Source organism: Anthonomus grandis, chromosome 13 (genome assembly GCF_022605725.1).
Source record: "Anthonomus grandis grandis chromosome 13, icAntGran1.3, whole genome shotgun sequence".
Taxonomy (NCBI): domain Eukaryota; kingdom Metazoa; phylum Arthropoda; class Insecta; order Coleoptera; family Curculionidae; genus Anthonomus; species Anthonomus grandis.
The window spans coordinates 11,601,639-11,608,013 of record NC_065558.1 but is presented as its reverse complement, the minus strand read 5'-3'; positions in this window follow the sequence as shown (position 1 = coordinate 11,608,013).

Genomic DNA, 6,375 nt, shown 5'->3' with positions numbered 1-6,375 from the left:
CAGAAAATTGTCAATTCAGTGACAGAAGTCAGCTGTGAATAACCTGGTTGTAGTCCGCTTTAACCACAACCGGGTTAAGTAACTTAAGTTTTTTCTAAAAAATATTTATCAACATTTTCAATAGTTGTTTTATCGATTTAATCAAAATATAATACGATGTGTTATAAAAACTTAATTAAATTCAGATTTAAATAAACTTTTTAAATTAACTTTTAAGGAAAGACAGAGGTGCTATAATAGAGGTTGCTCTGCTTTATAGAGGTGACCATTTCGATATTAACAGTTTTCCAATTATTCGTTAGATACTAATTACGCTGACTTGAAGTTATGAATGTATCTAATAAATCCGAAATGAGTAATATTTATTACTAAATATATATCGTCCCTCTGCAGAAAATAAGATAATTTGGAATAAGATATAGAATTGGATAATTGGATAAAGATAATTTGGAAAACTTGTTTAAGATTAGTGCCCCAGTGTGACAACTTAATAATTATTGGTGATCTGAATGTCGATTTTCAATCTCAACCTTCTCAGGTTATTCGATTTAATTTTATGTTGTATATACTTCCCAGATAGCACAAATCTATCACCTTTTGAATAAATGGACAGTCCGATGGATATGCATGTATAGCAAGTATTCACTGGATATCCAGTGGATACTGCGAATGACACACTCATGTAAATCCTTTTGGTCACCATTTGTGGATACCCGCTGGATTCCAATATTGGATATTTAGCGTTACGGTTTTTACTCGGGAGCAATAAATGGTGCGTAGATCTTATATTTTAAATTACATTTATCTAAAGTACGCATATTTTTTAAAAACAGCAAAAACCTGTCCAGTGCTAGGTATTCTCTGGATACCAAGCGATAATCCCTTAAATCCTTTTGGATACCATATGGGCGCTTGATGGACATCATTTTTGGATCCAGCCGAATTTTGAATATACCATTATTTATTATAAAATGTAATGACGTATCCATTTATGAAGGTCCCCTGGAATATACAACATATTTAATAAATATCTTTAGTCATGCCGAAATTGGTATATCCACTGGATATCCGTATAGGTTACGGAATACTCTGTAATGTATTTGGACATTTCATGGACAGGCCTGGATTACCCATGGGGCTAAAGGGGCTGGAGCCCCGGGCCCCATCATTCAGAGGGGTAAGGTAGCTTTTTACGTGCCATGTTTTGCACGTTCTTTAAATTTAGTTGGAGAATGTGCTGTTGACGATTGCCTTGATGCTACAAAGTTTTTTAATTTTTTGCAAAAATTGTATGCTTTTTTTGGCTCCTCCACACATCGATGGCATTTGCTTTTAGATAATATTGGCAAAAACCTTACTGTCAAGTCGTTAAGTACCACTCGTTGGAGCTGTAGAGAAGATGCAGCAAAAGCGTTAGTAACAAGCTATGTCCAAATAAACAGCTGCTTAAAAATGATGTCGGATGATCCATCAGAAAAAAAAGACACCAAGTTAGAAGCCATGGGACTTTCTAAACAAATGATAAAAATGGAGACTCTTGTAATGGCTACCTTTTGGAGTAAAATTTTAAGACTTTTTGGGGAAGCTTCCAATATACTTCAAAAGCCAGGTCTGGATTTGTTGTTTGATGAAAACATTTTAAAAGGGCTAATCAGAAGTGTTTCCTGTTTCCGAGACCAATTTGACTTGTTTGAAGAAGAAGCCAAAAGTTTACTACCACAGGAAGAATATGAGTATTCTGTGGGTAGGTCAAAGCGACAAAAAAAAATACCCGGACGGTAAAAATGAAATATTATTGAATAAGAGAATTATTTCGCACGCAGTCATTTTTAGTAATAGTAGATAAGCTGGTCAATGAATTAGAACGACGGTGTAATGCATATTCAGATCTTGCCCAGTTGTTTGGTTTGATTTCAAAACTTAGCTCTAATGTATGTTTATCTAAATCAGAAGTTGAAGAGTTTTCTGCAAAATAAGCGTGTACGCAGATGACCTAAATATTAATTTAACAGATGAGCTGGTATTTTTCTCGGAACTTCTTAAAACCTCTTCCGAAAAAATATGCAATCCACTTGATCTTTTAAGATATATTTTAGAACACCAATTAATTGACACGTTTCCTTACGTATATACGCTTTTGAAAATTTATCTATCGATACCAATCCAGATACCAGCAAATTGTGAGTCTGAAGGTTCCTTTTCCAAGCTAGTTTATATAAAAAATAAATATAGAGCCACAATGCAGGATGAACACGTCTGTCTTCTTTAACATTAATGTGTATAGAAAGGGACGTTTTGAAGGATTTAGAGTTTAATGACGTAATAGAAGATTTTGTAAAACTGAAATAACGAAAAAAGGTATTTTAATATTCCTATTTTCAAAAAAAACTGTTTCTTTTATATAAGTAATATATATATGTAGTGTTATAAATAATATTTTTTGCATTTTATTTATAAGGGGCCCCTTGATCCTTTATTAGCCCCGGGCCCCATAAAACCTTAATCCGGCCATGTTCATGGATATGCACTGTGCTATCTGGGCTGTTCGCAACCAATTTCGGAGCCACTAGAATTAACCAAAATACAAATATCTCAACTTGTATTGATATAATTATTGCGAATCAAAGCCTGGTATTTGTATATTCAAAGTCTAAAGCAATATCTGAAAGCTTAACTGGTCATAACCTTAGACATGTCTATTTAGAAAGCCTATAAAATAGCAAACCTTAAAAAACAATATCCTTTAGAAATTATAGCAATATTAATATTAACGAATTTATTGAGGAAGGATCTTTAATTCAGTGGGATAGTTTGTACCACTCTAGAGATATTAATGAGAAAGTAAGACCAAAAATCAAAGTCAGAGGTGCACCTACAGAGCCATGCAGACAGCTACGAAATTTTATTAAACACGCGATCACTGGAGAAAAAATAACATTCAAGTGACACATCAAAAGGAAAAAGAACTTTGGGAAACTGCGGCTTAAAAGTTAAAATTAAGACGGAATACAAAATGCTTAACTTTTATGCAAAAATTATTAATTTTTATAAAAATAATAGATTTACCAATAAGACACATACCTTTTCCGTTTCAAATTCCAGTACTATTCATAAAATCTTTCCTAATTTGAATAGAAGTAGATGGCATTAGCATAAGAGACTTAAAGTTGTGCTTGGCTTTTTGAATTAAGAGAACACTTACATTATGGAAAAAGAATATTATCAAGCCAGTTGCAAAAATTGTTAATCCTTCAGAACTTAAAGTTCTTAGACCTATTAGCATCTTACCTGCTACCTCTAAAATTATTGAAAAGCATATATCTGATGAGCTAAATCGATTTGCAGAGATTAACAATATCTTACCAGAATGCCAATTAGAAATTGTCAAATGCCAAGTTTTATCAAGAAGCCAATGCCATTTTTGAAGGAAAAAATCGGGCCTACAAATATTTATTAATGGTATAAATGCTGTGATATAATACTGATGCAAAATAATAAAGATGCAGGCACGACATTCACTTATAGATATTTGCTGTTTTTTTTTACAGAAATTTTGCTGTGTGACTTCATGTTGCAATGCGGAAATTTAAAGCGCTATTATTTTTTTCTTACGCTATTATGGCTGTTTATACTCCTTCCGAAGTAAAATGTACGTATTTGTTTTCAATTACATTTGAGCATAGATTCCTTGTGAAAAAATTATTTCTAATGTGGTATCATATTTTGTGATATCATTTTGTCGTTTAGATTGTTTTAAATGCTACACTTAAGTGTAAGAATCTTCTATCGAAAGGGTTCAGGATTAAGGACAACTGGAAGAAAGGGTCATGGTGCCCTAGAAGTGGATTCAACACGATCAAGTAGAACTGGGTACGGACCATCGAACTGTTTTAAAAAACATTATAGTTCAAGTGCTTCAAATGTTCCAAAACTCAGAAGATATTTCTCGAATACCAGTGAATACCAGAAAAGAATGGAATTTTGTGGAAACATGATGGAAAAATTTCAGACGAATTTTCTTTTGCATTACATAGAAAACACAATCCTTCCGTTGTTTGATATTGGTCTCAGGAAAATGAGCAAAGATGTTTTCAATTCCGTTCTGGTACTACGTTAATTTTTGTTAAGTTTACTTAAGAGTTTTGAGTTTATTTTTATATAGTATTTAAATTTTAAGTAGCAGAACGCATGAAATGCCTGCGTGTGTGCTGTCAAATTTTGCCTTTAGGTATCTCTCTTTATGCCTACTGATTCCCCAACCTGTATAGTCGTTTAAGCGGTATATTATATTGGTTATGGTCGTTTTACAAGAGTAATGTAAAAATGTAAATAGAAAACCACAAAATTAAAAACAAAACCATTATCAAAATTCATTTGAGCGGTATCCATATGTATCAATGTCAACTATATCAAAGTGGAGCTGAGTAAAAGTGGAAAAAAGCTCATAGGCCTTTCATTCGGCGGTTCATTTGGTATTCACTATAGTTATGTTCTGGTTAGGTTGGCACTATTTTCACCGTTTAAAAATCCCAGATTTAATTAAAGATGTCTGATTTTTACAAGAGTCAAGCGGTACTACTGGTTGGTTTACAAGAGTTACGGAATAAAAAAAGTCATTTGGCATTTCACTTACATACTGTAGGACTATTTCATGAGGCTCATCTGGATTTAGGAATTATGTTTTGGTTAAACCTTGGTTATTTGATTAATACGGCCTTTTCTTTTTTCATCCCTTGATATTAATGATATTGACAGTTATAACCGCTAGATAAGACGCGGCTTGATAATAGTATTTTTTTATTTATTTACCTTTATATACCGTAAAACGAGGTGACTTTGCTCCTCTTTTTGAAGATAAATTTAAAAATTGCTAAAATTGCTACAAAATTACGAAATTTCTTTACTCTAGTTGCATTCTACATACAAGAAACATCTTAAAGAATTACTATTTTGAAGATTTGTGCGTAAAAATATCGAATATCTTGTTTTTTTTTTAGTTTGAAAATTGGAGCAAACTCGCCCATAGCCCTGGGTTATTTTGCCCCACCGTAAATATGTAGGCAAAACTCTTACATTTTATACGTTGGAGCAAAGTTAACCTTATGTTTTATTTACTTTTCCCCGGCGAGTAAAAAGAGGGATGTAAAAATTTAAAAAAATCAAAGTTTTTGAGGTTTTTAATATAAGGAAATGCAAATGTTTCTTAAATATTACAAAAAATATTAACACTTGAATAACGCATTGCAGTTTAATTAAAAAATAAATGCAAAACTACAAAAATTAAAAATAGATTCTAAAAATAGGAAAGACGTATAATAGGTAAGGCATTAGGTTAATAATTAAAGTAGGGATTTAGTCACTATACCAGCAGGCGAGCTCAGGCACAGAGAAGATGCCTCTTTTTGTAACTTGTTTAGGGGGTTTAATAGATCCCCGAACAACAGACCATGAATAATTAAGCTCGTCTGGCTTTGAGGGCCATTTCCACATCTTTAGCGACTTCTGCATAGATTTAATTCGGACATCCTCTCTGGTAAAGGAAACGATTTGCCCGGGGTAAAGTTGTCCCTTATAAACAAATACAACAAAACGCCCTACTTCCTTTACAACCATATCGAAATTATCTTTTTTTTGAGGGTCTATTCCTTCAACAAAATTTATAAACTCATTTTCGATTTCATGTTCTTTCTCGAGCTCTTCAAAGCTTGTATCATCTGATGAATTGTCATTAAAATGAAGTATATCCTCTCTCTGTTGCTCCATCTTCTTGTTCTATTGCTTCTTCTTCTATTTCATTCTCAGCGCACACACTCTTGCCTGGAGGAATATTAAATTTTGTAATTTAAACGATTATTTTTTGTCATCGTACACAAAGTTCTTCTTGTGTCCAGTATTTTAAGGAAAGAAGATTCTATCATACTTTTATTATGTGAGGTTGAAGGAATGCGGGTTAAAACCTCCTCAATATTTAAAGGAAATATTCCGCATTTGCGAAAGCCGGAAAGCAAGTTATCTTTGATGGTTAGCTTAATCATATTCATCATTTTTGATAAGAGTCGAGGAAAATTTTGTTTCTGAATGTTTGTGTTTCTAATACCATCTTCATTCTGTGAGTGCCTTTCCATTCTGATAATACTTTGCGCCAAGCTATTTTGATTGGACGAAAAAATGCCACATCCAAAGGCTGTGTTAGGTGGGTACTATTTGCCGGCAAACAAACTAAACTTACTTGATTTTGACGACACAATCTAAGGGAATGAACTGTTAAATCAGAAGAAAGATTGTCACATATTAGCACTGTCTTTCCTTCTAATTTTTTCAATCTCGGCATCATTTGAAATTCGAGCCAGTCAGTAAATATGTTGTTATCAAACC